The 26,972-nt window shown below is 46.1% G+C and overlaps 1 protein-coding gene and 1 long non-coding RNA gene across 3 annotated transcripts in view; one reads left to right on the forward strand and one right to left on the reverse strand.

Annotated features, from left to right (window-relative positions):
- Positions 1-26,972, reverse strand: part of ACVR2B (activin A receptor type 2B) — a 92,880-nt gene that overhangs the window by 57,307 nt on the left and 8,601 nt on the right. The gene's annotated exons all lie outside the window — the stretch shown is intronic.
- Positions 545-26,972, forward strand: part of LOC308190390 — a 31,435-nt gene continuing 5,007 nt past the window's right edge. The window contains exon 1 of the long non-coding RNA XR_013947148.1: positions 545-25,705. This is a non-coding gene — a long non-coding RNA (uncharacterized lncRNA). The remainder of the gene's footprint in view (positions 25,706-26,972) is intronic.

Here is a 26,972-nt window from a genome sequence, read left to right on the forward strand (position 1 = left end):
CCCACAAAGCCAGCCCACGCCCATGGCAGCTCTTCCTCGAAAGCCCATCGGTGCTGCAGGAGGAATGGTGCAGGGCAAGGTCAGGGTTTTCCCGTTCCAGCTCAGTCTTCATTGAAAAAGTGGCTCTGAGTGTTCTGGTAGAAACTCACTTACCAGTAACAGTGCCATTTAATCCCTCCTTCTACTTAAAGGCACTTAAAGGTACTTTACTACTCTTTAATTTTTCTTGCGAATATATGTAGAGACAAAAGACTAAATTAAGAAAATACATTTAAATTGGATATCTATGCATTGAGGGAAATATGTGTGCTTATTTAGGGTGATTTTGAGTATTTCCTTGCAGTCTCCACTCGCATCAGCCAGCACCCTCTCGGTGCTGCCATAACACCAGCATCCTCCCCACTGCCCCAGGCAGAGCCTGGCCGTTCCCTTTTCCCTTCCCCAAACCTACAGGACTTAAAGCTGGGCAACAAGCAGGCAGCGCTCCCCCCCTGCCTCGAGCGCTGCCATTCAGAAAAGGCAGCCGAAGCCCAGACACGCACCTCTCACCGGAGAAAGACCATCTCGCTTCCCTGCTCTCTCCTTCCCACGCTACCTCCGAGCGCTCGGCTGCTGAAGCAATGCGCTGCTTGGCCGGCGGCCAGCTGGAAGCCAAAAGGGGCTTTTCCTTTCCTGCCGCTCAACCTCATTCAGGCGCTTCTTGCTTGTACACAAGGCTATTTATAGCCGCTGGCGAGCGCCCAGGCACAGCTCGACCGCAGAGCCCCAGCGGTTCCAAAAAAAAAAAAAAATTTAAATAAATAAAATAATCGTCATCGTAACAGCAACGGAGGCAAAAGGAACGGAGCTGAGAGAGGGTTGGGGTTCTGCTCGCATGGGCTGCGTCGCGTGCGGGGAGGATAGCAGGGAGAGGAGAAGCACGGCCGGGGCTGTGCCTGGTTAAAAATAACCCGGCCAAAAAAAATCACGGCAGGGAAGCGCGACCTTTATACTACTACTACAGGAAGAGAGCGAGCTGCGGCACGGCTGACCGGGTGGGTTGTGCTGCTTTGCGAGGCAGAATGCAAAATAAAAATGTTGGGGTGAAAGGGAGATGGAAGGAAAAATTAAAAAATTAAAAAATAAAAAAGTTGCAAGCAAAAAAGCTGTAGATACTGCCCCAAAACAGGAATGGTCCGTTTCTTCTGATCTCCAAAAATGCAAAACTCTCCTTTGGAAATTTCTTCCAGAAATATGTTTTGGGGGCGGGAGAAGGGGAAGAAGCAGCTAATTTTCTTGTAGGATAATTTTATTATTATTATTTTGGAAAATGAAGATAGTAGAGAGGATGCAGCTGCACTCAAAGCAGAGCTGGCCCCAGGCAACGCTGCAGCTGGGGCAGTCACCTTCCTGCAAGTGCCAGGTGCCACAGTAAAACCTACCCAAATCCTCCCCTTTTACACCCGTTTTCCTCCCGAGTCACACTTAATCCTAATGAAAGAAGCTGCTGCCCACGGTGGAGCTGCTCACCTAGAGCAAAAACATGGCTTGACCTAGAATGACCACTCAGCACTGACCTGTCCCCAAATCCTTGAGTCGTCCCCCCCCCCCCCCCCCAAAAACGAAGAGGCACATCAAGTCTTGCTGAGGACGCGAAGTAGGGGAGCGACCCGCGGTGGGTGAGCACTGCCAGGTTTGGACTCCCCCTCTCTTCCCCTCCTTCTCCCCTTTTTCTTTTATTCCCCTAACTGAAAGCACTTTGATTTTGCCAAGACAGGTGTTTCAGATACAGCTTGAAAACTAATTAAATCATATCTGCAGCTTGAAAACTAATTAATCCTTTATTCCCTATTATAATAGATAATTACAATGCATGATAGGAAACGACTTGTCAGGTTTTCTGTTTAAAATGCTTGCACTTTATGGAAAATAAAATGGGGGAAATGGTTACAGGGCCTTCCCATCCTCCCGGAGCCCACCAGTTGAGACTGCCACACAGGTTTTTCAGACGTAGCGCAAACAAAGCCTACAGTCACTGAAAACAGCTTCGAGAACAAAAGGCAGCGGTAGGTCACATTTCTTGAGTTGCTTTTGTTCATTCCAACGTACGGTCAAGGAGCTCCTGCTAGAGCCCTGCCCCCGTGCAAATGAAAGGTAAAATATTTGTAATTAAAACAATGAGCGAGGCAGGATTCAACGTCGTCCTCAAGGTCCATGCTGTGGCTGGTTCTTCGTTCCATTGGCTTCCCCCTTCTTACTTTCTCCTTTTCTCACTTTCTCTGAACAGCACAGATATTGCGGAGACTTGAACTATCTGCAAAATATAACCTCCTCTCCCAATAGTTTTTCTTAGTACACAGCTACAGAGAAGATGGGTGGAGAAGCCAACTGTGAGCAAACATCCAAAAACCATCAGTCAGTCAAGGCTCCCAAGAACCCACTTCCCCCTAGATTTCTCAAAAATGCTCCAGCATCTTTACTCCCACTGCAAGATCAGAAGTGCGATCATGCTGAAAGTTTCCATAACTCCTTTGCAACACTACCAAGTTTCCAGTCTTCCTCTGCGTTTAAAGAAATAAAGAGCTGAATGGGACCCAGTCCATCAGCTGAGGCACCACCGCAACGCAAGAGATGAGGAGTTTCAAGCTACTGATAAAAGAAGCCGTAGGATATTGGGATTACTCGTGAAGGGTCCAGGAAGCAAACTAATAAAAGTAAGTCTATTGACAGAATAATTAAATGTTCCACAAGATCTGTAAATCTAGAGCGAAAGCGAAGAAAGGTCCACAAACCCACACAGGACAAAACCCACTGGGTACCGAAAGATAAATCGTGCCAACGGGCGAATGAAATGAGATGATGTGATAGCATGTGATGGAAAGCTGCCTACCCCACAAACACACTGGATGCCTTTTTTTTTTTTTTTGGAAAACCTCTAATTAATCAAGGTCTTTTTGCATTCATTTTCCTCTTCTCCTCCACTTGGTTACTATTCTGTGAATCTCGTAGCTCTGTGCGGCACCATGTTGTCATGCACTCGTGTTTTGGGGAAGCAAGAAAAAACACAAAACGCAAAGCCATCCTGCTCCATGCTTTTCTCATTTTACACTTTCAGTTCTGCTTTGCTTTTAGAAACAGGTTTTGCTAAAGTACCAAAGGTGAGAAACACCTTTCAAGTCCACCCCATCTTTCCCCTGGGTTTAGCAGGGGCTCCCACACCACCTCCTCAAATCCCTCCCAACAGCACCAACAAAACAACCCTTGCTGTATAAAAGGAACTAAAATAATAAAATATAGGCAAGACTGCTTGCATTTCAAGGAAACTCTTTGCCGTTCAGGAAAATTTCCAACCCCGCGTGCCGCTGGCAGCAGCAGAAGGCTGACACCAGCAATTAGCACCACGGACAAAAATCTTCAGCACGTCCTGGTGCCAAACGCACTTATCATATACTCCTTTAGCAGGATATCCTTGGAGCGATCGCCCAGAGATTGATTGAGACCCCGTGTGCCGTATTAATGAGGCTAATTATAAACTCTGTTACCAGCAGGGGGACTAAAGGGTGAGAAAACAACTCGAAAGGGCCAGCTCCCCTTTTCCCTGCCCTGGGAAGCTGCAATCCAGCCTGGTTTTCGTCTTTCCCCATGGTGATGACCAAATGGCCCACACCCAACAGCAGTTTCAGACTGTACCTTGGCCCCATCCTCTGCCACCAACACAACAGAGCTCCTCCATCTCCTCCTTCCCTCTTAAAACTGCGCTCGCCCTGCAAATCACCACCTTCAGCCACCAAAAACCATCCACATGCTGCCCAATTTTACTATAGATAATCTGTCGCCAACAGGATGACTGTGGCAAGAGATTGGGGAGCCGGAAACGGGAGGAAAAGAGGAGAAATGGGTTTTAAATCAACACAATTAATTGCTTTGGTATTTGTTCATATATTAGATTAGTAGACTTGAAGGCAATTAAGCATCTTTGACAAGAGGATGCCCCGTGGCAAAGCTTACCCAGCTTTTCCAGCCATATATGAGCTCAGGAAGAGATGGATAGAAGGGAGGGAGGAAATTCCACTACTTCGGATTAGGTTTTGATCAAAGAATACCATATGTCTAAACTTTGCACAGCAGGTTAAAATATTAATTTGGAAATAATCCTTTGTGCTTACCACTTTTCTTTAGAAATATGAATTTTGAATAACAGAACTAATACTGTTTATGAATAATGAATATTAGAGAGAAATTAAACTCTTGACCTTACTTGCCTACACTGCTTTATTTTCTGTTTTTCACCCCAACCCAAACTAATGTTCTTCTAATAGCATTTAATAAACCCACCATGGGGAGCTGTGTTTCTTCAAGCATGAAATCATCTGAGGATACTTACGCTGACCTTTTATATATCCTAGAGCCTATCAAAAAACCTCATCTCTTCACCTGTTACTGACTTTGTTTTCATTGCCACTGTCAACATGTCACAGACTTTTCCACCTATGCAACAAATAGACCCTCCAAGGCCACCGAAGCATAGCTTTGGGCATGCATTCAAAATACCACTGAGGTTATCTCCTAGTTTTGATTACTCAAGCACAGCTCTCCCTCCACTCCCGTATTAATCTCCACCACAATCCTAAACTTGTTTGTCACCCAAACACTCATTTACTACTCTTTCAGTAATTAAGGTTGCAATGGAACAGCCTGGCAGCATTTAATGCTGTTTTTATTAATGCTGTAATGACTCGAGTTACAAGATATCGAGCCATTTTCATGTTTCTGCAAACAAGCCTAACAGTTCCCCACGCTGCTGCCGGGTTTTTCTTTCTCCATATTCCTATTAAAAATATCTTCTAGATTCCAGTGCAGTGCAGGCAAAGCCCAAAAGGCTTCTGAGTTGAACTCATCTCTCTATGTAGTCCAGGGACAGAGAAAGATTTTTCAAAACTATTTATATTACAGCTTTGAATTTTTCTGACGTCCAATTTGCCCGACGTTAAAAGGTCCCAATTTTTTAAGAGAGTGCCAGCTCTTTATCCTCTGAATAGAAACCCTTTTAAGTGATACCTCAAAGCCCCTGAAGTCAGTGACTATTTGCAAGACCCTGGCTCAACACCTTGCCATTACGATGAGAGATGCTCAGCGGCATCTTGCTTGGTCAGTAGTAGCAACATTTTCTTTAAGAAAACTTTGAAGTGGTTTCAGGCAAGTTACAAGACATATTAAATATGACACGCCATCTGCTTCCCAATGCGATGTTTTGTATTGTGTAACTAAACCAATTTAAGAACTGAAGTCTATTTGACATCTAATTAGTCTGTTTGGTAGCCTGATCACTTGTAGATGTTTTGGAGGGGAAGAAACACTCTAACAATCTTGATCTTTTTTATAAAGAAAACAATTAAAAATAATTAGTCACAGAACTGTTTTTCCTTCCTAAATATTTTCTTCTTCTCCATTTAGGAATCAAGGCATATGTTTCTCCCATGCCACCCTCTCTCTGTTTCCAGTAAAATCTAAATCTAACCATCTTTAGCGTCTTTTTTTTTTTTTGGGGCACCACAATCACAGAGCTTTACCAGAGCCCTGGGAAAGGGGGAGGAGCATTTATCGGGTTGTAGAACCAAAGGCTCCATCACCATTGCCTAACATCACAAGGCGATTTCCCAGGTCATTCATTTGTTTGCTTAAGTTAATTATATTTCTCAGGCAATGCATGGTCACCTCAAGAGCAATTTATCCTGGCAGGATAGCACTGGTGTATAAAAGTATTAGGCACAATCCAAACAGAAACAAAACAAGTCATAACAGAGCAATTGGAATTCAAAATCTAGACACCAGCTTGTGTGCTGCTCCAGCTTCCTCACGCATTACAACAGCACGAAGAGTAGGACTGCAGACAGCCAGCATCATGACACATCCCAAAGCACTGAAGCAGGTCAAACTCAAAACCAGAAGTACCTGGTAGCATCTGCTCAGTATGGATGGGGATGTTCAGATCCATTGGGAAAGTGCGTCAAGAAAGGGTTATTGTGAGCACCTCGAAAAGGGTCAGTACATAAGGTAGTTGCACCAAGGAGAAAAGACTATTTTTCATTCACACACAGATGATGGAGAAGGAAGTACACATTTAGAGCCACATCTCCAGAAGCATTTCAAACGTCTTGTAGAAATCAAATAAAACAGTTTCCAGTGCTGTGCATGCACCCACACACCAAATGCATACGCACGCTAGAAGACCAGAGACAAAATCTGATTCGAGCGGCTGCCATAAACAATAGCTCGCAGAAGCACAGCACTCCATGCACCGTTTCCCCAGGAAAGACAAAGGGGAAAAACATCAGGCAGTTTTAACCCCTGACATTTATGTCAGATACAGTCATACTCTGACAGCTGGGCTACGACAAAGTGCAGAGCAGCCACCTCCAGCCACACTTGGAGCTCCTACCCCGGTGCTCTTCGGAGACGATCCCGTCTCCTGCGGCCTCTGCCCACAAACCACATCTGCTGCAAGCCCTAAATGTTGTGGTTCAAAGGTGCTTTGGGTTGGGAGCAAGGACAAACAAACGAGACCTACAATTAGAAAAGGGTGACAGTTGTAGGGAGGGTCAGATCGGGTCACTCCCAGAGGATGTTGTTTCTGGAACCTTCGCATTTATGATTTGCAACCTTTATCAGCTCCCGCAATGAAATACGACCACTCTCCTGGCCCCTCGTGTTTTCCGAGTTTTATTTGCTATTGTTCTGTACGAAGTAACTGTCGGCCCTTATCACTGCCGCCCTGGTCCCGCGTGTTTTCCTGTTACCTTCCCTTGCACGGCGCTGATTTTTCAGCTGGGAGTTTTGGAAGGAGTGATGAGCTCCATAGCCTGATCTAATCACCACCTCCCAAAAAGGAGTCAAAAAGGAGAAAAGAAGAAGACCATTTCAGTTTAGCATGAGCTAAATAGCTCTAGTTAAACATGCTGCTGCCCAGGAAAAGAGCTGGAAGGAGATGGGGGAATTTACTAACTTTCACTCGGCAGCGGAGCAGAGCTGCTTTCAATGTGCCATATTGACTTACCGCTGCTGGAGGCACAATAAAGGCAGGCCTGGGAGTCAATGCGGGCTCCTGCGGCTCTGTGTAAACTCCGCTTAAAATGTATTTCAAGGAACTTGATCTATTGACATGGCAACTGTGAAAACTTGAGGCCATTTGAAATTTAAATAGCATTTCCACCCCTCTCTAAATGCCAGCCGCAGGGTGGGCCCCACGGCCGTTGTGTGGAAAATGCTTTCACTGGAAGACATCTCCCCCAACAGAATGCCTCCAGACACAACTGCTCTCCTCAAAAGCAGCCAGCACAACTGATTGGGACCTCTTTTTGATGCAAATTCATATTATTCTGTTGGGGAACAGCAGGTGTTCAGCCATGCTTTCCTTTAGAAAAATTAGGACCTTGCTTTCCCCCCCTCCTCCTCACTCTTGGCTCCTGGTTTGCCCCAAGCGCTCACGCTCTGCACACACTTGGGTGCTTCCTGGGCTGGGAAGGCCAAATCGGTGATATTCAGGATGAGGACGATGCAAATATAACGTGATATGACTTACTGGACACAGCAAAAGCTACACGGCGAATGCCCACAGCAGAGAGCACTGGCTTTGGCTCATGGAACTGGACTTAGGCCTCAACTGGCAACTGTGCTAAGTTATCTACTCCAGCGTCAGGAAGGGGCCACAAGGAAATAAATTTGGTCATTGTTCAGTACCTGAAGGACATTGTTGTCTATATGAAGGACATGTGAAAGCTTCAAGAAGGTGACAATGGACTGTGGTGTTGGGGAATCACTCGTGGCGCTCAATGGAAAGGGCTGTGTTAAATTAGTATCCAAAGGTATGAACAGGGCCTAGCTCTCCCTGTGCTAGAAGTCATTTAAGCACAGAAGGAAAGGTTCCTGCCCTCCCTTCTGCTCTGCACTGCCCTGCCATCCCGTAATTTGCAATTTAATTTGAGAAGAAACAATGGAAAGGGACAGCACTATAGACAAGAACAGAAATCCAAAACAAGACACACAGATAATGTGATTTACACGGGCACCATCTAAAATTCATGGGGCTTGGCAAGTTAATGCCCTCAGCCTCCCATGGAACCACTTCTCCGGGATTCTCTGAATTATCTATTTCAGCAAATCCAAAGGGCCTTTCTCCTAGCGTGTGTGAATACCAGCTCTCTGTGGGAGCTGGGGAATCTTAAAGAACAATTTGGAGGAAAAAGAAGCTGCTTCACAGACCCGTTTAAGAAGCACATGAAATTGCAGCCAAGGAGGCCCACAGGAGAACCAGACAAATGGAGGGCGAAGGCCGGCATCGCACCAGCAACGCGGCAAAGCACCCCATTACCTCAGTGCCTTAAAGATCAGGAAAAGGACATTAAAAAAAGATGGTGTGATACTGGGTACAGAGAAAATACGTTGAAAGGGAGAAGGAATAGGAGGGGGTGCTGACAGACATGATGCCATGGGGGTGGCTGTAACGGGGATGCAAAGCAACGAGAGGCCAAAGAGGCAAACGCCAGCGGCCTAGACATGGGGAGTACATAGTATTTACCTATCACTGCAACTTACTTTCAAAATATAAAATAAAATAATTTTAAAAAGGCTCAAAATCTATGTCTCATGTCTTCAACTCAAACCTCAACTCAAAGCTGCTATTTGCAGTCGAAAGCGCGTATTAAAACCAACAGTACCAACATTTCATCTGAACACATTCACAATATTTCGAAGCTGTCGTTTCAATCCTCTTCACTAATAAAAAGGGAGGGGGAAGAGTGATAAAATGAAGCGGTTTTATTTCAGCTCTTCAAAGTCAAAACAAACATCATGAAACTTGTGGGAACATTAGTCTAATTTAAGACTTTGATTCCTAATCTGAGACCCGTTTATTTAAGCATAATGTAAGGAAAACATCTGAAGTTTTAAAATCACAATACATTTCCAGTGATTTTGCCAGTTTTTATTGCTAATAATGATCACTGTCTCTATTATGGGCTCCAGTTAGGACTCTTTTATGCTGGACTCTTTATAAAATACAATCTGTACCACTAAGTCTACCTGGCTGGCTTACAGCAGCTGGATGACACAAAGAGGAATAGCTAATAAAGAACTGAAAGAAGGTTTGAAAGTCTTCTATTTTCTTTTAAAGAAAATTTTAATCAGACAGACCATTACTCAGCGGTTGTATCTGCAATGCTAATAAATACATATGTAGGCTGAGCGTGCCACATCTGACCAGATTTCCTCTCCTTTCTCATTTGCAGAAAGCTCAGGCAAGTTCTCGTTTGGAGCAGTTGGTGCAGATACGCAACTGGAGCACGCAGAGACAGTCCCAGCACTTTAGCTGAGATTAATTTTGCAGACGAATACAGTCACAGAGCAAAGGCAGGCATGTGCTGATGCAAGCTAACTGGTTTTTAACTAGTTTTAGAACAACCCCTCCTGTATCAAGCTTTTAGCTCTCACTTCCCACCATGGGCTCAATGCTCAACCCTTCCACAGCTTCACTTGGCTCTACATATTCTTATTGCAGCAGCAGAAGGCACTCTGAAACAGCAGGGCACTTCTCAAGTGAGGAAAACAGGAAAAAAAAAAAAAAAAGTAAAAATGCTTTTTGAGGAAATACAAAGGAGGTTTGCTGCTAATATTCTTCAGGACAAATTGATATAGAGCGATCCCTGTAACACCCTGCTCTGTCAGGAGGATTTCTTCCCCTGTGCCCAGCACACATGGAAAGGATGCGGAAAGAAACTCAGAGTGCTGAAATGTGGGATATAAATGTGCTATTGAAACTGGAGGTTTTACACTAAAAGATGGCGAAAAAAAATACTCGTGTCCCCCAGGCGTTTCATATGCCTGCCTAAATATCCTCTATTAACATAAAACTTAGAAAGAGTTGCTGAATCAATGTCAACGTCAAAGCACAACACTTGGCACTTGTTTCCCAGAAATTAGTTATTGGCAGCATCTAAAATGCACTGTGCCACCCCAGTTAACAGCTCGGACAAGAACTACAGTCACAGAATTCACTTCTTAGCTGCTCAGATCAAGGATAACAAACATGCATTTGTCAGCCACACCACGGTTCGCGCTAGCAGCATTCCTGACGTCCGATTATGTTTCATTCTGCCTCTGGCAGAAGTTTGGAGTTTCATTCTTGAAGTTGTATAATAGATACTTTTGATTTGTAATTGAATGGAAGATTATAATCAACCTTGGGATGTTCACTCGCTCGTGGAATAAAGCCACTAAGTCCACTATAAATATTTATAAATTTTTCCACATTTGTTAGTATAATTAAAGGGAAGGAAATTCAATGCAACAGTTGGGGGAGGGAGGGAAGTAAAACCTGTTATTTACAGTGTCCTTTAAAATTAAATGTATAGGCATTAATTGCTTATTATACACACTGTTATTCAACCAGCAACCTGCAGAAAACCGAGCCAAAGAGAAGGGCCCACTGCTTACAAACACCCTTCAATAATTTGTCCCAGCCGGTCATTCAGACAAGAAAAGGCACAGAGCATCTCATTCGCTCCATTTCCACCAGCAGAGGATATAAGATGCTACCGCAGCAGCTCGGGATCATTTTACACAGCGCAGCACCGTGTGAATGACTGTGCAGTGTCAGATGCTACCAGCCCAATTTAGGAGCATTTTATACTGCTACATCCCAGGCAAGACAAACGCAATCGGCCCCGTTATCACTATATATAAACCACCCACGAGTCCCTGGCAGACATGCAAGGGCACGTAGTGGTTAGGAAAATGCTGGCTCCAGCTCTATCCTTGCTGCTGCTCCTCTTGGAGGAAAAACACCCATCACCTGGGAACTAGATTTGCGAAGGCAAACAACAGCCTTGTCACCAGCTGAGAAATTCCAAGTTTTTACACTGCAGTTCCAGAAGAGGAGCACCCATTTTTAAAAACGTTCACTGTTTTGGCTTTAGGATTTTAAAGCTCATCTTCAAGCAAGAAGATGGGGTAGTTCATTCCATTTCTGTCACCTATTCATTCTTCTTTTAATAATGCATGTTTCTGTTAAAAAGGGCAGAGTTCTAATTTTAGACTATCCTATAAGATATAAGAAGGCATCCACCAGCTTTTACTTCTGGTACGAGGAAGGTTTGGGAGTCTGTAAAAACCGGGCGCAAATAGGAGCTGGTCCCAGTTTGCAGGGAAGGATGTGCACACTAGATGAGAAAGCGCCAAAAACGTGCCCAGCTTTCTTCGACTGCCTGAAACGTGCTGCCAGAAAAGTGGGGAGAGAGGAAGAAACAAAACAAAAACACTGAAGTGCTATTGCTTGGAAACCACTTTAATGAAAGCCGCCGCAGAATATGACAAGATACCTAACCTGCGCTGACAGGGGAAGCAGCGAAATGAAATCCACACAGCCACTTTTACATGCCCTCCGCTATAAAAATAGCTGGATAATAACCATTTCGCAGCTGAATACGTTTGAAGGATCCGACACCTCTCTGAACGTAAAGACTGCTGCAGAACGGGGAGAAGCCCTTCTGGAAGCATCAGCTTTGAGGCAGGAAGCTCCTTCTCCACTGCCGCCGTAAAGGACAAAGAGCTTACTGGAATTAAGGGATGTCTCAGTCCCTTCTCAATAAAATACTCCCTCTTCCTATTTGCTTTGCTACAAATAGGCTTAGTTTTTTTTTTCTTTTCAACACAGAAGCATGGTACGTTCCTAAAGGATGCTGCCTGCGTGCTCATTTTGGGAGCCCTGCGTGTTTCGCTGCCCGGGGAGAGGTAGCCCAGTCGCTGCCCAGCCTCCATCAGCTCAATGCCCTGGGAATAGGAGCAGGAACAGCCTTACGGTCTCTCTAATTTCTCTCAAATTCATTCCTCTGCAAAAAGGAGTTTCTCCTTCTGGCACTGAAACTGAACTCCTGCCCAGGGATTTGATAAGCTATGCTGAGTTGGTCTGATAAAACCCTGACTCCTGCCGCAAACGCGGGACAGTCAGACACCAGGCTGTGTGGCAGGATCACATCAGGAACAACAGACGTGGAAAAGGTCACGGCTCCAACCTTTACTCATTAAGCCCTTCCTAGAGCCCAGCAGAGTTTGTTTGCTGGACATAATGGCATCCCCCCAAAACACGTCAGTGATACACAGGCTTTAAAGCGGATCATTGAACCAAAAAAATAAATGCCAAGTCAGAAGCAGCAGCGTATGCCAAGGGACATTTTGCTCAAATAAAACCAAACACATTTTAAAACCTCCCCATTGAGTAGCTGTGCCCATCTACACTTCCGAACTCCTCAGCACCTATCTGGAGACATTTACTGTCTACACATGAGCAGTGAGCAGCTAACAAGGACAATATCATCTTTAGAAAGCCCAATGACAAATGGAGAAAATAGGGAAAAAAGAAAAAAAAAAAGTTTAAAACTGGAATGAATGATTTCTAGCCTAATATTTAAAAAAGCCCAGCTGTGAAGCATGCCCAGGTCACACAGGCAAGCTGCCTTCAGATTTATATCCTAATCCCACCTTCATTCCTTTCAGACTGTACAATTTATTTATTTATTTTTAAGAAAGCAGAGTTCAACAGCACCATGCTTTATATCACTCTTGTTTTATTTCAGCCAAACCACAGAGTGACCCAGGCAGGTGGTAGCACTTCAGACCCTCAGAGCCCTATTGCCAAGCATCACGCCCTGTTTGCTGGAGGATTTGCAGGTACTACTGCACTGCAGTGCCTCTTCCAAGAGGCTACAACCATATGCTGCGCTTCCAGATAAAAAAAGAAAACCCATTTTTCCCTTCTCTCTCTCTCTCTTTTTTTTTTTTTTTTTTTTTTAGCAACACCCAGTACTTGCACCCTGCTGCGGTGTACACAGCGTGGCCAGCTCAAACTGGAGTCCAGCTAAGCACCCTAACCCGAATCCCACCAAATTCATCCATGGCCAAAACTCACTGGACAGGGACATGGGCTGGGCTCCCTGAATTCATCTCTGTCCTCAAATCCCTCCTCTGCCACTTGCAGCACAGAGATGGGAAAAGCCTCCATTAATCACTCCTTATTTTGGAGGCAATGTATTAGCTGGGAAAACTGGAGCCCAGGAGGTTCCCCTGACCCCCAGGCTGCCCAGAGGCTGTGGGGTCTCCTCCTTGGAGAGCTCCAAAAGCCGCCTGGCCATGGGCCTGGGCACCCTGCTCGGGGTGGCCCTGCTGGGGCAGGGGATGGGCCCGAGGGACCCCGAGGTGCTGCCAGCCTCACCAGGCTGCGATTCTGTGAAAAGCTATTTTCCAAGGCACTGAGCATAAACAAGGGCACGGGGCAGCTGGCCCCACACCACTGCACGAACCTTTAGGGCACGGGGAGTGGAAAGGCTCGGTGAAAGCATCTGCACTGCCACATCTACAAGGGAAGCCTTAACCTGGATCGGGACCAGCAACATGCCAGGCTACCCGGAGGTTACTTTGTGTAGGACAACAGAGGGAACCCCCATTTACTGCGCAGGGTGGGGTTTTTCCAAGATTTTTGCCCAGCCAGCGATGGAGAAGCAACAGAACAGCTGCAGGAGACGAGGAGATGGATACTCTTTTTTTTTTTTTTTTTTTGGTCCAGTTCCCTATCACAGTGTAAGTAATCTCTGCTCTCATCACCAAGAATGTTTGCAATGACTGCAGAACAGAAACACGATTTTCTCCATTGGATCCCTCTCTCCCGTCTTCGGCTAATGTCTATATTAAGCTTTCGGTTCCTGGCCTGGGTTTTCAGCTTTTGTGTTTTTTTAAATTGATCCTCCCTGTACTACATGCAAGCCTTCCACGTAATGAAGTAAACAGCACCACAATGCATTCCTCAACACTAGCTGAACCCGCTAAATAGCTGCTTGTAGTTGGAGGCCGAAGCAGCTGGGTGTTGGATTACAAACGAAAAACAAATGCCAAGGCATGGCCGTAATATGTGCAATACATTGATGACCTACTGCACCGAGCTCTCCGCGCTTAAATAACTCCTCTCAAAGCAGGCTGCCCATTCAAAATGTTTTACAGCTAAGGGAAGCGAGCGCGGTTCATGCTTGCGAGGCACGCTTTAAAAATTCAAGGCAACCTTTTTGCGTGATTTTTGCACAAACAAAAATTTCACTGTCCAAAGGGGGGGCAGGGGGAAAATTCATGCTGCTGGACGGCATTTCACGCTCGTGAATCGCTTCCAAAGGGCAGTGGCCCTCCCCACCAGATCCAGGCTCAATGCGGTCGGGGGGAGGATTTGTGAGGCTGTCCACAGCCACTTGAGCCCCCCCAGAGCCTCCTTTTCCAAGCCTGCCTGCCTGGAGAAGAGCAGCGCTTTTCGGAGTATGCAGAGTACACAGCCACGGCCAAAGAGCACGCACAGCGTTTTCAGGCACTGTATCAGCATAGCACAATCTGGAGTGCACCTAGTAAAACTAGCCACGTAGCTCCCCGAGTGCTTTTAGGTTTCAGGCGAGGTATGCAGGGTCTCTGACCTCGTGCGCAGCAGGAAGAAATGGGTGTTTTCCCTCAAGCTACGACCGGAGTTAAGTTAAAGCAGCTAACAAGTAAAATCTCCCCGAAAATTCTACTTTTTTCCAATAAGGTATCAACTGCATGATAGTTATGCCGCTCTAAAATTGTAGCAGGGAAGCTCTCATCCACAGTTAAGTGAGGTCCTGGGAGGTCACCTAACCGTGTCCCCGTGAACAACTTTTACATCTCATCTCCAGTAAAATTCCTAGCAGAAGGGGAGGACGTGGTAGCTCATTTCACTGCAACAACACGCCTACTCAGCCGCAGCTCCCACTTGCCTTGTCTTCCCCCAAAATCAGAGCGTGGCCTAGTTTAAAGCTGTCGTCTAAAGCCACACGTTGCGGGACCAGAAGCAACATTTCAAAAATTCCTTTTGGTCCTGCAAAGTTAGCTGTAGGAGCTTGCACTGCACAACGGCAACTCTGCAAGGAGAAATGAATGGCCAGCGCGCTGAAGGATCCCCCCCATGGGAAGAGAGACCCAGGGGCTGGCACCCACCTGCTCTGCTGCCTGCACATGGGGAGGTCTTTGCAGAGGAGACGTGCCTCCACTCAGGCAGAAGGATGTAGTGGCTTGAACTCTAGGAATGACAAATCAGCCTCATGATAAAGCTTAAACCCTACTTGTAATAAGTACAAGTGTAAGACTGCCTCTGGCTCTGAAGAACTGCTCACTTTGGAAGAGGGGGATCCTCATAATACTTCACTCGACCTTGATTTCTCTCTACTTTTTGTTTTTGTTTTAAATGCTGTGTTCAGTGCAGAACAGGAATATCTCACTCCGCAAAGACTAACTAGCTCAAGTTGTCCCAAGAGAGTCAAAACTTCTTGGGCATATTCGCAGTGAGTGGCACACAACCATCAACATCTCATCAGCTCTGCCAACATCTCGGTCCCTTGGTTGCAGAAAGTTGCAGACAGCTGAATACATCTCAGGCAGGATACATGACTGCAGACAAAAAGCCAGTGCAGCAAGAAAACAAAAACAAAATTTCACCTTATTAAAAAGTTTATGGATTAAGAGGTGACTCAAACAGGAAAGCAGGCCGTTTAAGAAGGGGGTCACAAAGGACACATGCTTTATAAATCAGAGTAGTGCAGGCTGAAGAAGTTGGCTCTTCGTGTTTTGTTTTGTGACAATATTCCTCTCCAAAAAGAGGTGAGATGCTGCTGGCAGAGTTTTTGACTATACATCCAAAAGAAAAACAAGTCAGAAGCCACTGGCTGCTCTGCACTTGGTCCTGACCCATGCTGTTGGTTAGGCAGGGAAGGCTCCAAACAGTTCATCATCACCTGTGCATAAACCATAGGCTTAAATCTAAGAGTGCCTAGGGTATGCTCTTATGAATGCAGAAGCTGGATAGGGCCCAAGAGTATTAGACTGAGACAGACCTGGAGAAATCTCTAGAGGAAGCAGAGACATTTGCAAGTGCCAGCCTAGATTAAGATCAGTGCAAGTGTACCTGTCCCCGATGGAGCTCTCCTGCTCCCCATTCCATCCTCTTCTGATTTATCTCATTCATTGAAAATTTGTCCCTTACTCCCTTCTCCTGCTGGGACAACTGTTGAGCACAGTAGAGTCAGCTCACAAAGAGGTGAGGACAACAAGGAAAAGTCCAAAATCACAAGAGATGCTCACTCCACTTTCTGACCCCTCACGTGCTGTTGTGGAATAAGGGAAGGAAAAAAAGCTCACTACAGCAAAAACACCATTTCTTTTTTGGGGTCTATTATGTATGAAACCCTGGCTAGTTTTGCCAGCAGCTGGACCACAATCTGCATGGTATTTCCAGAAGTGCTTCAAGGACAATCTACTCAACGGAGCTAGAGCAGCTCACTCGTTTTGTAACAGCAGCTGGAGAGGTTTGCAGCACTGCTGCTTTTAAGAAGAGGAAAAGTCTGGATGACTTTTAGGAATGCAAACACACACACAAGAAAAAAAAATAGAAGCAGGTTTGGTTCAGCTGTGATTTCAAATTAGAGGGCACTCTAAAACTTGGCTCCTGTGAGGATAACAGCAGCTTTTCCACACAGGGATTTTAACCCAACTTCTAGGAAGGAAAATCCGGAAGAGCACTGAAAGCCACACCAACAGCACTGCAGGAAATGACGGACCTGGGGAGCCACCCATCAAAGATCCCCAGATGTCCTTCGCCTTCCCACTGCCACAACCATGTCCCACCAACGCATCTCCTCCTGGCCCATCCTGGCGTCTGCTCCCGTGGTGGCCAGGCTGGACCTTGCTTTGGACAGCATCACCTGTCCCACAGCCTGGCCGGTGGCCCGCAGACCAGGCGGAGCCACTGTTGGGATTACAGTAGGTTTTAAAAAGCACCCAGCGGGTCATCTTGGAAAGGAGCATTGGGCCAAGGAGAATCAGGAATGTTGGATGAGATGCAACTGCAGGAGTGCATGTGGGCGCGGAGCCGCATGGCCAAGTGCCTGGCTCGCTGGCTGTCCTGGCAGCGTCCTCCTCCTTATGTCCTGGTGGGACAGGGCCATTTCTTCTGGTTTTCCCCATACTTTGGTCACTTCCAGAAGAGAGCACGGTAAGAAATGTGCTGTTTCCCCAAGCAGGACATGGAAGGGCAAGGGGAGCAGCCGCCTCGCCATCCAGCTTCTGGAGGCTGGAGGGAGGGGATAAGTGGAACAAGATGCTGCTTTTCCTCCTGGAGACATCAAAAGTGACAAAAATTCAACCTTCCAGCAACTCTTAGTCCCAACAACAGGCTTTGAATCGCCTTAACCAATGTCTCTGCAGCCTCTGCACCTGTCCTGCCAGTCCAAGTCCCAGGAGATGCAACAAGGGCAGGGCACGCAGCAGCTCCCATGCCGAAGCTCGGGTTTGTCCTGTGCTGACAGCATGCCCAAAACCCTACAGTCATGGAAATCTGTATGTCAGGCTGGAGAAACCTCTTCCTGGCGCAGGGTCAACAGAAGCAGACGTAGGTGGACAAGGAAGAGAAGTCTTTACCGTAGAATAAAAATACCCTTGCCTTATAAAGCTGTCATTCACCCTCAAGATTAATATGTCACGAGGGTCTGTAGCAACTCAGAACTAGCCATTTCCATGCGGAACCACCTCTTCTCAAATAAGCAAAATGTCAGGTAGCATCAGGTCAGCCTCAAATGGGATTTCTCTTTCCCTGCTTTGACTGCTAGCCACTTACCCGGCTTACCTTGAAGGGCACGGGATACAGAGCAACTGAGGTGAGGCCTGACAGGACAAAGGTTGCTTGGTTGCCTTCAGAGGCGGCAGGCTTGCACACACACACCCTGACCTTTGTGTTTTGTGGAAAAGATGATTTTTTGCTTGGAAAATCGGTCTTGTGTCAGGCACCATCTCAGGGAGAGGAGCTTGCAGAGTGCTCAGGCAGGCAAGAAGCTGCTGCTGGGTTTTGGAGCGACATCCCATCACAGAGGCCTTCCCCACCTGGTTTATGTCTTTTCCTGGCTGACTTGAGGGCAGGACTTCCAAAGTTTGCACTTCCAATGACAAATGAGGGGAATTAGGTCATCAGTTACGTTCAGTAAGTCTCTCTCTTGCCCTAAAACGTGGTCTCAGTTAGGGTCAGCGTCAGCCCTGCTTACAGGCCTGGCTGGATGCCACCACAGCTCATGACAGGAGTGGGCCCCATGTCTTTACGGCTGCAGGTGGAAATATTAAGAACAACTTAGGTAGCTACGTTTCATACAAAGGTACCAGCCTGAGACTTTTAAACACCTTCCAAGCTATTTTTTCCCTGTGTTTTTCTGACCCAGGGATTCCCAAGTGGTGCTCAGGGACCCACCAGGCTGTCAGTGCCCCACAGTCAGTGCAGGTTTTCAACTGCACGTCTGACCATAAATAGGAATTTCTTCATGAAAAATTCAAAGGGGGCATCAGTGTTGAGAAAGCTCAGGAGCATTTCTCCATTACACTACAATCGCATCTGAATTCTTTCCAGCTTTGGCCTCGCTGCACTGAATCCATCCTTCGCAGAGCTTGTACGCTAAAATCTGCCAGGACTTCTGTGTAAATGGGTCCCCAGGTGCTCAGCAAAGGGCCATACATGCCACCAGCCTTCCAACCCAAACGCGACGTGTTTTTAACAGGAATTTTAACAGAGGGACACACAAACACACCAGAAATGCAGCTATCAAAAGCTTTAAGTTGCATGATACCACGATCCGGAGACAGAAGAGGTGCAGAAACAAAAAAGCAAGGGAAGTGCTGAAAGGAAACATCAGCGAGCCTCCTTGTCTCTCTTCCTGCAAATCTTCCGACTACCCCACTCTTTCCTCTCCGAATCTACTAATGTTTGGCATTCCTAAAGGTCCCCTTCCTCTCCTCCCCTGGGAACCAGGCCCTCCACAGCTCCAAAAACAGGATAATTAAACAAAACAAAACAACAAGCTTTGCATGCTATTAAACTCGAGCATTATTGTAAACATACACTTTCTGCCACTTGGCCAGCTTTGGCAACAGAAAGGAATTGATCCTTCCCCCTCTCAGTTTCATATCTGCTAGAGAAATACCAAAAAGCCAGGGAAAAAAGTACTTCCAGGCTTTTTTTTTTTTTTTGAAGTACCACTAAAAATAAAAACAAACACATTACTTTCACGAAACTGACCACAACACTTTGAGCCCTTGAGGCCTCAATAAATATTTTTATGATGAAACTGGCAAGAAAAGATAATACTTGAGACATTTATAGGGCTTTTTTTCCCCTCTTTGTAAACATACCACGAAAGTTGAAGCGGAAAAGACAGAATGATTATTTCCCTAACTCTCCAAAGTTAGAACAGAAGAGACAAAAAGAGATGCCTTAACATTTTATTAAGAGGCGACTTCGTTGGGAGACCTCTCTCAGGAGCTCCCATTAACTCATTCTTGCAGCTTCTTTGAAGCGACATCAGCAACAGTAATTTAATTTACAGTCCAGATAAAAGGCATTTCCAAAGATGTGACAGTAAGGAGAGTGGGCTTGGTGGGGCATTGCCAGCTGAATTCAGCACAGTTACCTGCTGCCTGCTTGTGATTTAACTCCTGACAGCTCATCCTCCACAAAACCCCAAACCGCTGCAGAGCATCAGATCCCAGATGCCACTGGGGAAAAAGGGGGAGCAACAAATGTGAATGTCCATATACGTGAGTATGCCCTGCAACGTCTTTAAATTGCAGATGAAATGCATTGGATCAAAGCAGGCAATGCCCAGATTTTGCAAAATCTGTATTTTGTATCAGATTTTTGTAATTTGCATGTCAAGGTGGCTGGGGGAGCTACCCCGGGCTGCAGATGCTCCATCCCCGCAGGTTTGGTTTGACCCCTCTCCAGGGCCCTTTGAACAGGAGGAGCAGCAGCAGAAATATGCATAAAGAATCGCAAGCATCCACCCCAAACAGCCACTTGGGAGAAAGATAAATAAAAAGCCTTTATCAGGCATGGGGCTTAAGGACTCCTGACTAATAGCAGGCCGTTTGTCACTCAGGCTCCAAAGAGCGGGCTTGGACAGGGCCTTCCCCTCCACAGGGACAGGACAGGGAGGGCTTCCTCCGTTTCCACTAGGGATCCTCCAGCCGTGAGGAGCAACAAACGTGTGTGATGGCAAGGGAGCAGAGTTCATTGCAAAAGCAGAGAGCCTGACACGACCATCGCTGCAGGACGACTTCACTCTTGCGAGGGAGAAGCCGTGAGAAGGCCCCATCCACAGCGCCCATCGCCTCCTCTATCAGGCAGGAGGACGTGTCTGCTGCCAAAGGTCCTGGAGGAGCGGTGTTTACAGCTGTCACCTCCACTGAACTACCAGAACTGACTTCAGGCTACCCTTCCCTGCAAACAGGAGATAAACATCTGTGGAGATATGTAATCTGTAAAGGAGCCTGGCTTTCCCGGCCCAGCCGCCGCTGACAAGCTCGGCAGCGCTGCCCATAAAAACACCCTGACACATTCCCTGCACACACACAAATAAAAAAAACTACCAGGCTCACCTGCTTTTGTTCTGACAAGTGAGAAAACGTTTACTGAAGTCGGAGCAGACAATTTCTTCTGAAGAGAGAGAAAGGTGAAGAGAGCGCACCCAAAAAGAAGCAAGAAAAGCCGACAAGTTGCATGAGAAATGTTAAAAGAAAAAGGTTAGTAAAAGTGAAAAACACAGCCCAAGCCCCTGTATTACTTGCTACTGGTCACATGTCCCATTAGGAGAAACCTCCTGTAAATGCCCCAGCAGCAGCACACAAACCTGGATGGACGCAGGGACGAGGAGGAGGTGACCAACATGAGGTATAAACAAGCCCCGTGTCCTATAACAGGTGCCTGATCCTACAGCCTCCGGGATCTGAAGACCTAAGAATCCCACCCGGCAACTGAACAGAGTAAAACTCCCCTAACTGAGGCTATTTTTCAGCAGAACACAGGGATGACACCTGGGGAAAATTTCACTGGCTATGAAGAGCTCAGGAACATCATCCATATTCCTTCATGGAGACCATGCCCTTCATGGAAAGCCCCAAAAGGACCAGAGCTGCTCACATGAACCCATCCTTCAAGCGGTATCTCAACCTGCAACACTGAAAGAGCTGCTAGCAGCTGGGTTGCACCCCAAAAAAGACAAGAACCTCTTTGTTTGAAGAAAGCATGCAGGGACAAACTTCACGCACTGCCATGCCCAGCTGACAGCAGCCAACCTGTCTCTGCAGATGTGGCAGCATCAGCTCCTGCCCTTTTCCTCCTTTGCAGGGTTTCTCACTACCCTGTGAAGAGCTGGATTTTTGTCTGCTGCAAACCCATCTCTCGGAGACATTTAGAGGAGATGTAAAATGTTACCTTCCATTTAAAGAAAAATACTTTCCAGCCCTCAAGCAACAGGAAAAGAAATATGAAAAGCACAAGAACGCCACCAGCGCGCATTCTCACACCTGAAGCCCCAGATAGCAAATAAAAACAAGCCAGTTATATTGGTGGTTGTTTGCTTTCAATTCCCAATATCTAAAGCCAAGTCTGCAGGTTTTACTGAGAGGGAGGGAGAGAACAGGACAACAAACTCATCATTTTTAACACTGACAATAATCTGCTGCTCAGACCTGTTCGTCCGGCGCGGCAGCGGGATGGGAAGGAGCAGTAGTATTTCACGCTCCCAGACCCACAGTCTACATCCATAATCAGCTTTCCAGCACCACCACACGCTTCAGGAGAAGACCCAAGCAGATTTATAGGAGGCTGCTTCTGGATTACAAGTCCCCAAGGAAATTTTCCTCCCAACACCCACAAGTCAGAGGTTGATTTATACCCAACATATAATAGACTCTATTCCTCGGAGACAACTCCTTGTCTTCAACCTCACTACCATTGCTGCAATTGGAGGTTCAGTTTGTTTTAACAGTTGTAGAGTTTATAAATACTGAAAGCAGCACTCCATTTAGGCTGGAGACAGTTAAACTAGCCTACACCAACAGGACGCCAAGTGGTAAAGAACAGTAATGAGATGATGACACATTCATAACCTAAAGCTTTCATTAAAAACTTGCAGCCCAAGAAAGCTCTCCTGTTCTGAGCCGAAATGTTCGCTTCCCGTAATTGCTCAAAGAGCAAATTTTTGCACAAACCCGCGAAACCTGGAGAGAGCTCCTGAAGAGCACATGGATCTGTTTGACAGAAACTGGGGAAGCACCAGCTGGAAGGGTTGTAAATGAGGTGGGGTGCAAAATATTTCAGACGCCACCAAATCTCTGGCGCGCATCCACACAGCAAGGAGCCACTGACAGTGGTACCAGCATGAAGTCGGGAGCCCTCGGAAAGCCAATTCAGGAAAAATCAGGATTCCTGAAGAGGAGTTGCTGGATGCCACAAGTCCCTAGACAGAGCTTTCTTCATCCGTAAGCACATCACAGTCGCTTCTCCAGATTTTGGTGGGTTTAATTATTTTTTAAAGGTAAAATATGTAACACTGGGGCATGAACTGGATAATATTTAAGGTGCCTTCTAACCCAAACCGTTCTGCAGTTCTATGAAACTCTGAACAAAGCCATGGCACGCCCACCGACCAACTGCAAAACCAGGAGCTTGACACAGAACCTGAGCTCGAGGTGAAGCTACCTACGTGGTAAATTATTACAATGATAACAACCTTTCGTATTTACCTCCCAGCATTTTCCCTGGCCTAACATATGATGGGAACATTGAGATGATCTAGAGGTTCAAAGCCCTGCCTTTGGGGGTCAGACCACAGACTTCAACTCACCCAACCACCACCAAGGGTGCAGGCATTGCTCCCATAGAGCACGTCCCTGCTTTGGTCCCATCTGTGCGGGTGATAGCAGAGTGTTCACACCCCACTGGTGTGGTACACCCAGAACATTATCTTCAGGATGTCTGAAAGCTAAGCTGGCACTTGCATCGCAGAAGACAGCCCTTTACAGAGACGATCCGATTGTGCTGTTGCTGCTTCTGCAAGTGTTTCTGACACCAGTGAATGTCTCAAGGACACAGGCACTTCCAGAGCATCACAAACCCAAATACAGGGGGGAGAGAGGCACCAAGATTTAGTCTCCAAAACCCTGCGAATGAAGCTCTGCCAAAGCACGAGTTTAACTTTTATAGCTGTGCAAAATCAGATCAAACTGTCCAGTAAGTGAGAAAGATCCATTTATCTATCCAACTAGAAAAATATCTGCTGGTTAAAGAAACAGCAGCCAAACAAAGAGATTTTAAGCTCTGGCTATGTTTCACAATGCAGAAGTCAGAGCCTCAAAACTATGTCCCTGGGAGTGCCAACATGTAGCACGAATGAAAACAAGACCCAGAATACAAAAAGGGGGCAACAAAAAAGGGGCAAAAGCACACAACCTCCTTTCCCCCACAGTTCTGCCCTGTGACCACATGCCACTGAAACAGAGTTTTGTTTGGGTTTGGTTTTGTTCTTTCTTTTTCCCCAAAAAAATTAAACCCTTTGGCTTGGGCTTAAGGAAGGACAAAAGTAACCACTTTTACAATTAAGTTTGGTTTCATAAAGTTTTGTGTATTTGTTTTTTCAAACAGCACACACCAAAAGGAACAGCTGTTCCTTCCAGAAGGGCCACCCCCTAGATCTTCTCAATACAAGAGGAAGAGAAGAGGAGGCCAAACACCTTGGCTCTCAAAACCATGGCCACAGATGGGAACCATCTCCATAAAGAACATCCCAAAAGGGGGAAAAAAAAAAAAAAGAAAAAAAAAAAAAGCTACCAACCCCATCTTCAGAGCCTTCCCCTTTGCAGGATTCTCGGAGAAGAAGAAAGGAAAGTCATAACACAAATTCGCATAGAGAAATGCATTTAAGAAAGCAAAGCACAAAGATTGATTAGAGTGTTCCGCTGCTTTAATAAAGAGCCTAATGATGTCCAAATTATAGCAAAGCTCAATTGTGTAACCAAGGAGCCAAGATTTCATCCTTGATAAGGACATGGATTTCTGTCTCGCAGGAGAAGCCTGCAGTTCACTAACAAAGATGACCTTTTATATTATACCCTTCAAGGCCACAATTAGCTGGAGAAATACTGTACTAACTTGGCAACATGAGTTTTTGTACACCGTGCTAATTTTTAGCAGAATCTTGCCAAGACCATTACCATCTCCTAACAAGAAAAAAAAAAACTACAAATACAAAACCCACTGCTCTCCAGACCCAAATTACTTTCCACAATTCAATGCAATTTTAATTAAGATGATTAAATTACAGCAAAAATGATTAAGATGATATCCCACAGCAAACCACTAAAGGTATAACACCTTAATCCAGAAGAAGCTGGCATGCACATATCCATGATAAAGCATTCATGAAAAGCTAGAATTTTACACATGAACCAATTTTACATCACTCAAACAATACCTTGGGAGATATTTGTCACAAGTTAAAAAACAGTGACATCCATCAACAGAGCACAGTTTTTCTTAGACTACACAGAAAGAAATCTACACAGAAAAATTGAAAAGGCTACAATTACTTTGACAATGTTTCTACAGCTCAAAGGAATTTGGGGGTTGAAATAAATGGTTTCCTTCTCCTTCCCAGGGCTCCCAAAATCAATTTTATATATAATTCTTTTCGTTTTTAAACAGAAGTCAGATCAGAAATACATGTGAAATCAGGTCAGCGCAATAATCACGTACATGGTACATTTCCACTATTGCCTATTAACTACGAGGGTTAAATGAATGAGGAAAACCTCAGATCCATATTTCACCAGTGGAAATTATTAATAAAAACATAGCGCCGCTCAGCTGCTAACCCCACAACCCAGCCGGGCCTCTTCTCCTTCAGGGCGGGGTAAGTGGCACCGAAGTGGTGAGCAGGGCTCAATGCACAGAGCGATGCACCCCATCGAGACTTCACATCCACAAATCCTTTAGGGCCACGGGCTCACCCACACTATCTGTTAGCCCTCAGAGTGGGTAGCAATGTGGGAGAAGAAAAAATCCCTAAAAAGTGGAGGGGGAAGAAAAAATCTGCACGTGACACTAAGCAGCCAGAGTAGGATGCCGCGAATGACCCTGCAGGGTTACCCAACGGCACAAGAGCTCAGGACACAAAAAAGCTGAAGTGTTCTTTAAGGACAAGTGCATTAGTGACACTTGGATCTTTTAATTTATTTATTTATTTATGTATTTATTAAAGATAACTCTGGCTGCTCAGTTAAGTGCTGGCTTCCTCCCAGTAGTAATTAGCCAGAGCCAGCCCAGGTGAGAGGTTAACTCTGTATTTTTCTTTAGTAGACGAAGATAAGTCTAAATGGAGAAAGATAAAATTCCAGCGTAATCCTCCGCCACGGCTGCTATGAAATAACTCTTTTGTTTAATTATTATGAGCTGGATGGGCAAACACTGGATCCCGATGGACAGAGAGCAGCTGTTACTATAACAGAAAGACATTCATCTTCCCTTCCCGGGACCCTGAAACTCGACCAACAATGCCTGTAAAACGACTCTCGCCTCCCTCCGAGTTTTCAACCGCCTTTCATATCCAGGCCTATTTTTAGCCGACTTTATCTCGTCGCACTGCGCTTCAAAGTTTTGCACGTTGGCTCTTTCGAAATCATTTCCATGCGCAAAAAGCGTCAGTCGGGCAATAACCGGCCCCGGTTCTCCCGCAGGAACGGCGCGTCCCTCGGTCAGGTTTCTTCTTTCATCAGCCACTCACCGGGAAGGAGCCTGCAGACACAGGCACACGGCGAGGTACGCTCGCATCTGACTTTTCTAGCAGGGTAGGAGCGATCTCATTTACCTCTGGGGCTTCCCGTTACCTTTGAAGGGCTTCTTGTAGCTGTTATTTACAGAATAAATAGTCAATCCGTACAGGATTGCGTGGGAAAGGAAACTCTATCATCAATCGAAAGAGGTTTCCCGTGTTTGCTTTTAGCAGCACTAACTCCGTCCCATTAGACGACAGCAGAAGCTATCTACGGAAAATTATCTATAGCCATAAAAATTATCTATAACAGACTTCCCCGATTATCTCAGGTACAACATAAATGTTAAAATGCCCCCCCAGGAAGGGGTGCACGGGGACAAACTCCCTGCTGATGCCAGCGGGCACGGGGCCAGGTGGATGACGCTATGGTTGGAGGGAAGTGTTTATTTTTATTGCGGGTTTTTTTGCACCTACCACCTTCCACACAGAGGAAGGAGGAGCTTTGTGCCACCCAGTTTTGGCCACGAGGGGAACCGAGCTGCCCAGCAACAGCAAGCGTGCCCATCAGAAATGCTCTGTCAGGTGCCCGTGTGAAGAAGCCTGGCAATCGAGAGCACAACCTAAGACACTAAAAGGTGATTAAATCTATAGGGGAATTTAATGTTATGGCGAAGCGTGCCAAGCCTGCCCCCTGCTTCATGCTTGCACTTTAAAAAGATGCACCAGGAGCTCAAGAAAGAGACTACAGTTTATCGCAAGGCAATAAAACAACAGTGAGCAGATGAAAATGGTCACCTCCGTGAGTTTATGTTTTGCTAAAGAAAAAAAAAATTGTCTTTGGACTATGTAGAAGGAAGCACAGAGGAGGAGGCTGAATGGCAGGGTGCACAGAGTGACAACATCCCCACCCGAGGGCACCCATGCATGTGCACAGCGGTTTGGCCGGAGATGCTCTGGTCCTGTAGTATCCCACCAAACCTACCCACAGCCAGACCCCAACAAGGCAGCACCAAGTATCAGACACAGCATCTGCCCTTCTCCTCCTGGCTGTGCTAAGCTTGACACGAACAGGAATCTCACGGCAGGGCATTCCTTAAGGTCTCTGTCTCAGCACCGGTGCCTGCTGGCACCACCTCAAGCTCGCTCTGTAGCATCTCACTGCCAAGCGGGCGAGCGCTGGCAGCGCTACCACAATAAGTATTTTGGAAAACGTGTTGTCCCAGGCACAAGGCTGGGCCTTAGCAGAGGTTTTCCTACCAAAATAAACTGCCTGGTGAGTTGTGAGCGCATGTGAAAGCGATGTCGAGTTCA

Source organism: Anser brachyrhynchus, assembly GCF_964034855.1.
Source record: "Anser brachyrhynchus genome assembly, chromosome: 2".
In the NCBI taxonomy this organism is placed as follows: Eukaryota; Metazoa; Chordata; class Aves; order Anseriformes; family Anatidae; genus Anser; species Anser brachyrhynchus.